The sequence below is a fragment of the Muntiacus reevesi genome, chromosome 3 (assembly GCF_963930625.1).
Source record: "Muntiacus reevesi chromosome 3, mMunRee1.1, whole genome shotgun sequence".
Taxonomy (NCBI): domain Eukaryota; kingdom Metazoa; phylum Chordata; class Mammalia; order Artiodactyla; family Cervidae; genus Muntiacus; species Muntiacus reevesi.
This window is the reverse complement of record NC_089251.1, coordinates 61,481,135-61,493,784: the sequence shown is the minus strand read 5'-3', so window position 1 is coordinate 61,493,784 and position 12,650 is coordinate 61,481,135.

Sequence of the window (12,650 nt, the reverse complement as noted above, 5' to 3'; positions counted from 1 at the left end):
GGCCCAGAAACAGAGAAAGTAATAAGATGGAAGAAATACTTAAGGTGGAAGGAGCCCAGCATCTTCACAAAACAAATGAAAGACATCATTCTACAGGGCCAAACATTTCAGCAAACACCAAGCAGGAAATGTGCAGTGATAAACAAAACAGCACATCAGTCAAATGCTAAAAATCAGTGATGATAATATCACTGATGAACATAGATGCAAAAATCCTTAACAAAATTCTAGCAAACAGAATCCAACAACATATTAAAAAAATCATACACCATGACCAAGTGGGCTTTATCCCAGGAATGCAAGGATTCTTTAATATCCGCAAGTCAATCAATGTAATACACCACATTAACAAATTGAAAGATAAAAACCATATGATTATCTCAATAGATGCAGAGAAAGCCTTTGACAAAATTCAACACCCATTTATGATTAAAACTCTCCAGAAAGCAGGAATAGAGGGAACATACCTCAACATAATAAAAGCTATATATGACAAACCCACAGCAAGCATCACCCTCAATGGTGAAAAATTGAAAGCATTTCCCCTGAAATCAGGAACAAGACAGGGGTGCCCACTCTCACCACTACTATTCAACATAGTCTTGGAAGTTTTGGCCACAGCAATCAGAGCAGAAAAAGAAGTAAAAGGAATCCAGATAGGAAAAGAAGAAGTGAAACTCTCGCTGTTTGCAGATGACATGATCCTCTACATAGCAAACCCTAAAGATTCTACCAGAAAATTACTAGAGCTAATCAACGAATATAGTAAAGTTGCAGGATATAAAATTAATACACAGAAATCCCTTGCATTTCTATACACTAACAATGAGAAAACAGAAAGAGAAATTAAGGAAACAATACCATTCACCATTGCAACAAAAAGAATAAAATACTTAGGAGTATATCTACCTAAAGAAACAAAAGACCTGTACATAGAAAACTATAAAACACTGATAAAAGAAATCAAAGAGGACACAAACAGATGGAGAAACATACCGTGTTCATGGATTGGAAGAATCAATATTGTCAAAATGGCTATTCTACCCAAAGCAATCTATAGATTCAATGCAATCCCTATCAAGCTACCAACGGTATTTTTCACAGAACTAGAACAAATAATTTCACAATTTGTATGGAAATACAGAAAACCACGAATAGCCAAAGTAATCTTGAGAAAGAAGAATGGAACTGGAGGAATCACCCTCCCTGACTTCAGACTCTACTACAAAGCCACAGTCATCAAGACAGTATGGTACTGGCACAAAGACAGAAATATAGATCAATGGAACAGAATAGAAAGCCCAGAGATAAATCCACGAACCTATGGACACCTTATCTTTGACAAAGGAGGCAAGGATATACAATGGAAAAAAGACAACCTCTTTAACAAGTGGTGCTAGGAAAACTGGTTAACCACTTGTAAAAGAATGAAACTAGAACACTTTCTAACACCATACACAAAAATAAACTCAAAATGGATTAAAGACCTAAATGTAAGACCAGAAACTATAAAACTCCTAGAGGAGAACATAGGCAAAACACTCTCTGACATAAATCTCAGCAGGATCCTCTATGACCCACCTCCCAGAATATTGGAAATAAAAGCAAAACTAAACAAATGGGACCTAATGAAACTTAAAAGCTTTTGCACTACAAAGGAAACTATAAGTAAGGTGAAAAGACAGCCCTCAGATTGGGAGAAAATAATAGCAAATGAAGAAACAGACAAAGGACTAATCTCAAAAATATACAAGCAACTCCTGAAGCTCAATTCCAGAAAAATAAATGACCCAATCAAAAAATGGGCCAAAGAACTAAACAGACATTTCTCCAAAGAAGACATACAGATGGCTAACAAACACATGAAAAGATGCTCAACATCACTCATTATTAGAGAAATGCAAATCAAAACCACAATGAGATACCATTACACGCCAGTCAGGATGGCTGCTATCCAAAAGTCTACAAGCAATAAATGCTGGAGAGGGTGTGGAGAAAAGGGAACCCTCTTACACTGTTGGTGGGAATGCAAACTAGTACAGCCACTATGGAAAACAGTGTGGAGATTTCTTAAAAAACTGGAAATAGAACTGCCATATGACCCAGCAATACCACTTCTGGGCATACACACCGAGGAAACCAGATCTGAAAGAGACACGTGCACCCCAATGTTCATCACAGCACTGTTTATAATAGTCAGGACATGGAAGCAGCCTAGATGCCCATCCGCAGATGAATGGATAAGGAAGCTGTGGTACATATACACCATGGAATATTACTCAGCCGTTAAAAAGAATTCATTTGAATCAGTTCTAATGAGATGGACGAAACTGGAGCCCATTATACAGAGTGAAGTAAGCCAGAAAGATAAAGAACATTACAGCATACTAACACATATATACGGAATTTAGAAAGATGGTAACGATAACCCTATATGCAAAACAGAAAAAGAAACACAGAAGTACAGAACAGACTTTTGAACTCCGTGGGAGAAGGTGAGGGTGGGATGTTTCAAAAGAACAGCATGTATATTATCTATGGTGAATGAGATCACTAGCCCAGGTGGGATGCATGAGACGAGTGCTCGGGCCTGGTGCACTGGGAGGACCCAGAGGAGTCGGGTGGAGAGGGAGGTGGGAGGGGGGATCGGGATGGGGAATACGTGTAACTCAATGGCTGATTCGTGTCAATGTATGACAAAACCCACTGAAATGTTGTGAAGTAATTGGCCTCCAACTAATAAAATAAAATTAAAAAAAAAAAAAAAAAAAAAAAAGCAGTGATTAAAAAAGACACACTATATGTAGGGAAGCAATTCCAGGAAACATCATATGACAGAAGAAATAGAACGACATCTTTAAAGTGCTAAAGGAAAATTTCTCTCAACCCAGTAAAAATATACTTTAAAACTGAGAGTTAAAGACATTTTTGACAGATTAAAAACTGGAAGAATTATTTCCAAATGATCTGCATTTTTAAGAAATGTAATAAGAACTTCAGGTTGAAGAGCTATAACTCAGGAATAAAAACTGAGACAGCAGGGAGGAATGAAGAGTATCTAAGGGGTCAAAATTTAATATAAAAGACCTTTTAAAATATGTATATATATATATATATATATGTATACATTATATGTAAAAAATATACTTGGATATATAAAACTTTACACATACTAAATTACATGGTGGTTCAGCTGGTAAAGAATTAGCCTGCAATGTAGGAGACCTGGGTTCAGTCCCTGGGCTGGGAAGATCCCCTGGTGTAGGAAACAGCTATCCACTCCAGTGTTCTGGCCTGGAGAATTCCATGGACTGTTTAGTTCATGGGGTCACAAAGAGTCAGACACCACTGAATGACTTTCACATTCACATTCAAATTCTTTAAAAAACTATTCACTAAGCAAAATTACAAACAGTATATTATGAGGTTTTTAGTATATATGGGAGAAGAATGTAGGATAAGGTGGCTGAGATATACACACATTATTAATGTATACCTTACATATGTCTTCTGTAAGTTGTATATGTGTATATGTCTTTTACAAATAATTTATATTATATATGAGACAAACTTATACATATAATGCTATATAATAATATATATGTAATATCAATATGTTATATATACATATTAAGAATAGCTGATAGAAGACTAGCAATAGAATATATAAATTGCAAATAATAAATAAGGGGAATAATGAACATAAATTGATCCAATGTAAGACTAGAAAAAGAAAAGTTAAACGGAAAGAATTAAGATTGCAAAAATAAGTCAAACTATATTCATAATAATTTGACATAGACTGATTTCATCTATTGAAAGATAGAGGCTATCAAATTGAATTTTTAGCAAGTCAAGATATATGCCCTTTTAAGTGTGACTTCTAAAGCAAAGTAGTGCAGAGACATAATGAAACTATACAAGAAGATACACTAAATATAACCAGTCAAAAGAATTATTAGGTATATCATATATTTTAAATTCTCATACAGAAATTCAGACAATTTCACAAGATAAATTCCTAACAAAACAAAAACTGAGGCCAAACCCACATTAATTAATTAAACCCGAAGCAGTTATTGCAAAGAGAAATTCATATATCCACAGAATTTGAGATTTTAATAGAACACAATGATCAACTAGTAGACTGAGGAGAAAAAAATGTTAGAAATGTTTAGCACATAAAAACCACAAGATATTTTTAAATAAATATATATTTTACAGAATTTTTCCAATAGTGGCAACACTTAGACTCTGCGATAATAAAATAATGAAGACCAGCATGTGTTTGAATAGGTAAGAGTGTAGAGACCCTTTCCTTAATAACTAATGGAATAAAAAGAATCATCATACTAGAAATTATAAAATACAATTAATTACAATAATTTTACTACATAAGAAACTTGTAGTACCTAGTAAAGTGATCCTTAGAAAGAAAATTATAGTCTTGATATTATCATGACTCAGAGGTAAAGAATCCACCTGCCCAAGAGCAGGAGATGTGAGTTTGATCCCTGGGTTGGGAAGATCCCCTGGAGGAGTATTCTTGTCTGGGAAATCCCATTGACAAAGGAACCTGGAAGGCTGCAGTCCATGGGAGTCACAAAAGAGTTCGATACAACTGAGCAACTAAACATCAACAACAAAAATAAGAGCATATGACCACTCCCTATGATTGGCATATTGGGCTGGTCTCTTAACAAAAGATTTCAGATTCTTTGTTGGGAGGAACCTGCTCATTTGTTTGCTTCCTTGTTTCCATGTTTCTCTTTTGCCTTTGACAAGGTTATGCAACATTTAGACATTTGTCTTTTTTACACTGTTATATTTTCTACTTATGAGATTTGCAGCTGAAACTTTTTGCTTTCGGGGCTCTGCTGATTAAAAAATGTGCAAAGAAGAAAAGTGTAGTGAATCTCAGAACAAACAAGACTCAGTGGGAAATGAAGCAGAGTATACCATGAGAATTCTCAGGGGACAATAGAGACACGAGGGGGTTTCCAGGACAAGATCAGGTGAGGGAGAAAGCTGCCAGCCCTCCTCTGCGCAAGACGCTGTTGTGAGCCTTCAAAGGGCGCCCTGACAGAGAAAGTTTGCATTTCATTGCAGTTGGGCACGTTGAAGAGATCTAACTTCACTTTGCAGAATGTGAATCTTGAACTTCTATTTCCTTCTTTTCATCCCAGCTTTCTTTTTGATATTTTTTCCCTTCTTCAAGAAAGCCACAGCAATAGAAAAATGAATATGGTGAAAAAAGTTTCCAAAGCAATTGCTTCAGAAATTCTTTTCTTATGGTGGACTAAGATTTTATTTTTTTAGTTTTTGTTTAATTAGGTTTTAAATCTTTACTTTCTTAATTACATTTTTTTTTTTTTGTATTAGCACCTAAATATACTTCTATTCGGAGCACAAACATACAGTGATAACAATTAGCAGAATAATTACACTCTTTCTGTCAGTGTAACCTCATGGCACAGAAAGTATTACAAATCCATTTTAAAACATATTAAATGTTCATATTAATGAGGATAATAGAGAACAAGTACCAGCAAACTAAATATTGTTAATGATTTTGAGCTATTAAATTCATTACCATTTTCTTTCATAATAAAGTGGTTACTTGCTAATTAGACCTTTTTTAACTCATCATTATTGAATTCATTACATTGTGTGCAGTTAACCCTTGGAGGTCTGTGGGTGTGTGTGCACAATTAAAATCACTTTAATACTATATTAAGGCAATATGGGAAGTTCTTATAGCTTTTCTAACAGTCATTCCATATGCTTTCCTTATGTACATTTTCTTGGCAGGGTATGTTTGGCAGATTCATAGCTGTCCCTGCACTTTCACCAACATATAATACAGAAGCAGCCGGAATTCATTAGAGTTATTACTATTAGTATTTAAAATAAAAGTATATCCTACTTGCTTCATTATAAAAATGAGATGTACAAAGAATACACTAGAGCAAGTAGACAATAATTTAAACTAGTTTTAGCGTAGCTTATGAGGTAAAGACCACAAGGCAATTTTCTACCAATCTAAAGTGAACTAAAAATTAATATTGATCTCAGATTATATTAGTTATAATCTCAGAAGTTTAGAACTTATTTTTCTGTTTAAAGACAATTCTACTACTCTTTTGCATATTACCCTTGTACAGTCTGAAAAATATATAGTGTGTATATATATATATATATGCACACATGTATAAATACCATATATATATACACATACATGCACACATAAAAGATAAAGAATATACATACATATAATATCATAAGTATGATATATAAACATTGTATATACATACACATGCATGCATACACATACACATACCCTCATCTACCTATTAACTTCCTAGATGTGGTCATATTGATCCAGCCGCCTGAACTCTTTTATTGTTTTCTCTTGTGATCAAACATGCATATTTTATCCTGGCTGCTAACCTGAGGAGGACAAGTATAATTAAAGAACAATTTTTTTTTGTCTGTATACGCACTCAATGAAAGTTGCTCAGTTGTGTCAGACTCTTAGCGACCCCATGGACTATAGAGTCTGTGGAATTCTTTAGGCCAGAATATTGGAGTGGGTAGCCCTTCCCTTCTCTAGGGGATCTTCCAACCCAGGGATCAAACCCAGGTCTTCCGCACTGGGTGGATTCTTACCAGCAGAGCTACAAGGGGAGCCCAAGAATACTGGAAAGAATCTGCTTGTGATGCAGGAGACCCCAGTTTGGTTCCTGGGTCAGGAATATCTGCTGGAGAAGGGAAAGGCTACCCACTGCAGAATTCAGGCCTAGAGAATTCCATGGACTGTATAGTCCATAGGGTGGCAAAGAGTCGGACATGACTGAGCAAATTTCACTCATGCACTCAGCACTAAAATGTAAACTGTAATCCTCAGTACCAATAAGCTAAGTCTGAAAACAGAAGTTCTGTTAGGTGGATAGGTGTACGGATGAGGTAGATACTTAGTAACAGATAAACCTCTGTGTGCGTGTGTGTGTGTAATACAGATGAGCAAGGTGTAGTGATGAGGGAGGTTGTTGGGGTGAGTGACACTGGCAGTGTGGTAACACACTTTGAGACATTGGTCAACCAACAGACTAGAGGTCAGGTGACAGAGCCCACTCTGGTAGCTTGTCTCTATGATGACTGCCATTAATTCCTTTGCTCACTAAACATACAGGCCACTCATTCATTGAGAAGGGGAGTTTACTCCTCCCCTTTCCTTGAATCTGGGCTGGCATTTGTAGTTTGCTTGACCAACCGAATGCAGCAGATATGTGGTTCTAGGACTCCAAATCTAGGTCACAAGAAGGTTCTCAGTTTCCCCTTCAGCTTTTTGGAATACTTGCTCTGGGGAAGTCAGCCTCCCCAAAAAAAAGAAGTCTGACTACCTTTAGTCTACAATCTGTAAGAAGATCCCAGGTCTCCACTTGAGGAGGTTCCTGGGAGAGATCAATGACAAATCAGCCTGAAACTCTTCCAGCCACCTCAGCAGCCCTGGTTCTGAGTGGAGAAACCTTTGGATTACTCCAGCCTCAGCTGCTGTCTGACTGAAACCATATGGAAGGCCCCCAAATGAGAACCCCAGAGCTATAAGATAATAGTAAGTTGTTGCTTTAAGTCATGAATCAATAGATGACACAGCAATAACCGCAGCATCACCCACTGTCCAGGTGGGTACTTCAAGCAAATTATTCTGTGAATATCTTATTTTCTTTTTCTCCCTTTGAAAATTTAAACAACAACAACAAACAGTGTGCAGAACCACCGGAATTGCACAACTCCCATGGAATACAACTGAAATGTAATTCCGTATGATTAGACCCTGGAGCACTTCATTCTATGTGAATGGTGCCTTCTGAAGTAACAAAGCACAATAGTCCTATCGTGTCTGATATTTTTACAGAGCTGTACTATTAACAGATAACTTTATCCTTGCATATCATTTCCTTTCATGACAAGCACTGGGAATACTTTGGATAGAAAACAGAAGGTCAAAATGGACTAGTGATCTGCTCAAAGTCACATAGCTGGTAAGTTTCAGAGCTCAGACATAGACCAAGATCCAAAACGCTTTGGCCTGCCTAGCCTTGAAAGCCTGCCTGGAGTGAATTTCAGAGTTTTCTGTGAATCCCAGTGTGGTAACACCTTCCTTTCCCAGCTCTGTTTTTAAATCAATAGCTGATTGACCTTGGATAGTCTCTTAATCACATTTCACTTTCTATATCCCTATCATTAAAGAGGTCTGGTAATACCTTTCTCAAAACCAATGAAATGAAAGCACGCTCTATATTTTAAACCATTACACAAAGGTTGGATGATGCTACCAAGTAGACGCTTAAGCGCTGGAGTGAATCAGAGGAGATGCTAGCCTAAGGGAGAGTCACGTATCTTCATATTGGGTTAGTGAGCAAATACTTAAACAAGGCCTGATTTCAGAGGAAGTCTTGCATGACAGCTAAACACACACATGTGCACACATAGATGTACACCATCACCATCACTACCACCATCATTTCTACAAATTACTGAGACTAAAATGAGTAATCAAAGCTACAGTGAAGTATCACCTCACACTGGTCAGAATGGCCTTCATCAAAAAATCTACAAACAATAAATGCTGGAGAGGTTGTGCAGAAAAGGGAACCCTCTACACTTTTGGTGGGAATGTAAATTGATACAGCCACTATGAAGAACAGAATGGTGGTTCCTTAAAAATATAAAAATAGAGTTACCATACAGTCTAGCTATCCCACTCCTGGACATCTATCTGGAGAAAACCATAATTTGAAAAGATACAAGCACTCCTCCAATATTCATTGCAGCACTATTTATAATAGCCAGGACATGAAAGCAACTTAAATGTCTATCAACAGAAGAATGGATAAAATAGACATGGTGCATATTCAATGGAGTATTACTCAGCCATTAAAAAAGAACAAAGTAATGCCATTTGTAGAAACACGGATGGACCTAGTGATTGAATTAATTCAGAGAAAAACAAATATCATATGATACCACTTCTATTTGTTATCTAAAATATAGTACAAATGCACTTTTGTACAAAACAGAAATAGAGTCACAGATGTAGAAAATAAATAGGGGAAAAAGGGGGAGAGGGATAAATGAGGAGATTGAGATTGAGATATACATGCTGCTAATGGGAATACTCTAATATGGGAAAAGAATCCAAAAAGGAGTAGATATATGAGATATGTTTATGTATAACTGATTTACTTTGCTATATAGCTGAAACTAACAACATTGTAAATCAAATATACTCTAAGAAAAATTAATTAAAAATTAAATGAGTAATATCTTGTCTTATGTTTCATCATAGTAGACACTGTGTCCATCTTGTTGATCAGTTTTATTTGCTAAACAGTTTATAACACTGCCGCTGCTGCTAAGTCACTTCAGCCGTGTCTGACTCTGTGTGACCTCATAGACGGCAGCCCAGCGGGCTCCCCCGTCCCTGGGATTCTACAGGCAAGAACAGTCTTTTTAATAATACAACAATGTACAAGAATGACTGATTAGAGGAAAGTATACATTTTTATTCTGCACACTAAGAACAAATAAGTAAAAATATACTTTAGTACAGTCTTACCTTCTTCTTCCAAGAATATGTAATTTTTATTGAAGCACAACTGTATAAACAATATATACCTGCTGAGAAGAATACATCCCTCTCAAAAATATTCCTTTTCATTAAAAAAAAAATCTAGTGGGTGGAAACCCCAAGACTGATATGTATTCTCTTGTTATACATGTTAAGCAAAAAATATTGTTGCATACTCTTTCCATGTTTATGATGCTTAGAGAGTTAAGAGTAAATGTTGATACAATTAATGGCAAATAGAGAATAGAGGCTGTTTTTTCCTTCTTAAAGAACTGAAGCACAGAAAATAAGAAAGTAAAGAAAGACTTGGATTTTGCAAATCAATATACTGAAAGAATGTAGGTCAGGTTGCTAGTCTTCTGAACGTGCTAAATGCCTCTCAAAATTACTTTTTAAAGGATCTGGGGCATGAGTTCTGTCCCTCTGTGGCTGCCCTGATAAAAGGTTATCAACTCTGAATCAAGATGGCTGACTGAACAAACGACTTTCTTCTCCTCCCTCCTCAAATCCCACTGAAATGACAGAAGAAATATAAAAATAAATCTATATCAGTTCTAGGAAGCCCACTGGGGGGTCCTAGACGAATGATCAGTTAGGAAATCTGGAAGTTATTTAGCAGAAGGAAATGGATAGACCACAAAAGCCCCTAGAAAAGGGAATATGCACCATCCACTGACAAAAGGGCTCCAATAAGGAGTTTTTTCCAGTTTTATCCCCAACAAAATTTGAGATTGGATGTTAGAATAAGGGGCAAATTGGTAACTTACTACAGAGCAGGCAGCTATTCTTAAAGTGTCTGATTTCAGCACTTGTTCTTAGTTAAGACTTTGGGTGCAATCTTTTAAAGTTAGATTTTCTTGCACAGGAAAAGGGTTATTTGGGGGCCTCAGCTCAGTTACTTAATAGGTAGTGCCATTAATGAGGTCAAGACTTTAAGTTATGAACCTAGTCAACTGGTGTTTACTTGCTTATATTTCAATCATTAAATAATTTGGCATGTGCCAGATATTGTGCATAAATTCATGGTCCAAACTATTGTCCTAATCTCTAAGGATTGACACAAATTATGTTTCAAGTTCCAGCTGCCACTTTTCATGTATAATGTTCACCATGGGAGTGACTGTGGTGTGGCTCCAATTGGAATACATGAGACCCACATCATCCTAAAGAACAGAGTGTCATTATGCAGAAGTCAGCTGGTACAAACAGAACCAGAGTCATGTATCTTTATAATCTCTGTTCGAAGAGTTAACAAGTCAGTTTTCAAAACATAAATTTTAACTAGCTCAAGATTTCTGAGACGACATCAACAATGAAGAGAACAGTATGGTAGGGTGGGACTAGGGGATCTGCTATCTAGTTGATCAATACATATATCAAGAATAAATTTATCTCAGAACATACACACACACATGCCTGCACCCCCACACACATAACCAGGTGTCTCTTCATTAAATGTGTAAATCTGCATTGGATTAAGAGCATTTCCATCCTATGGCAAGTTCAGATCTCATATCATAAAAATATGATAGTTTTATTAAAAATAGTTTTATTTAAAAATGTTTTATTAAAATTAACAACAAAAAAATCAACAATAAAGTCATCCTTATCAAAAGTTATAATTTGGGTAAATTTTACTCTTATTTCAGTGATAACAATCTCTTTGAACATTACATATTTGGAGTATGTCTTTAGATTTACTGCCAGAGCCCAGGGTGTTCTATTTAAACATTCTCAACAGTAACACATTTTTCCTTTTTAGAATGAATTTGATTCCTGGATATAGCAAAACATCATTTGGTAAAAAGTCTGGTGAATAATATTGTTAGCTAAGTTGGGAATAATATTTTTGGTAAAAAGTGAGATAGATTTTACATGTGGATTAAAAAATGATTCTAAAGGAAAGGTTATTGTTTGTACCCACCTCTCCATCATGACTGCTAATACTCTAGACCTTTCTTTTTATTAATTTTATTTTTAAAATTAATGTATGTATTTTAATTGGAGGCTAATTACTTTATAATACTGTAGTGGTTTTTGCCATACATTGACATGAATCAGCCATGGGTGTACATGTGTTCCCCATCCTGAATCCCCCTCCTACCTCCCTCCCTATCCCATTCTTCAGTTGCCATTCACAATCTATGGTAGAGAGATGAGGAACTCTCAGATGGATCAGAGGACACAGTAATAAAGATGCCTTCATAATCAGAAGCTGGAAGGACTGTGTGACATTATTATTCTATTACAGAATTATATGTATTCATGACTTTTATGAATCTTGTCTTATAGCTATACGATATTAAAACAAAATCAAGGAACTTAAATCCCAGAGTCTCCCACTTCCAACCTCCCAGTAGTGTTTGTGAAGAAGAATGTATCTTTCCAATGTTTTATCATAAATTCAGGACTTAATCACTCTTTTTCTTTCTCTCTGAATGTCATTCTCTTTAAATGTCTCTTTCTCCCACTTCCGCATCCCAACCATCTCTCTCTTTCACACACATGTACTCACAGATATAAACAAACATACCTCATAGATATGCACACATTTCTACCAATTGTCTTCTTTTTTGCATTTTACTTGTTACCCACAAAGAAAGACATAAAGTTAGTTTTCTTTTATTCCTACTGCCCATTTCAGTGTTAATTTGCCTCTTTTAAATTTAATCTCCCATTTGAAGATGTTTAATGTGGAATTTTCTTTAAAACAGCAGTTTTTCCTTTAGTCATTGTATTCCAAAAAGTCTGTTTGGGGAAGCAAGTTATCTCCCTTTACAAGATATAGGAATAGAAATAGTGTATTTCAGCTTGGTTGTGTTTATCCTGAATATTTTTGTCTATAAGAACCTGTGAATCAAGTTCAAAATCTTTTGTTTGTATGTTTCCAAAGATTTATCCAAGTGCGCATGTTCACATTTTTGTGTTTATTTGTTTTGCTTCGTGATAAAATCTTTGGGCGGTAGGTGGCAGAGATCCTAGAAGATAATACAGGATTTTGATGCTTATTCTTGGT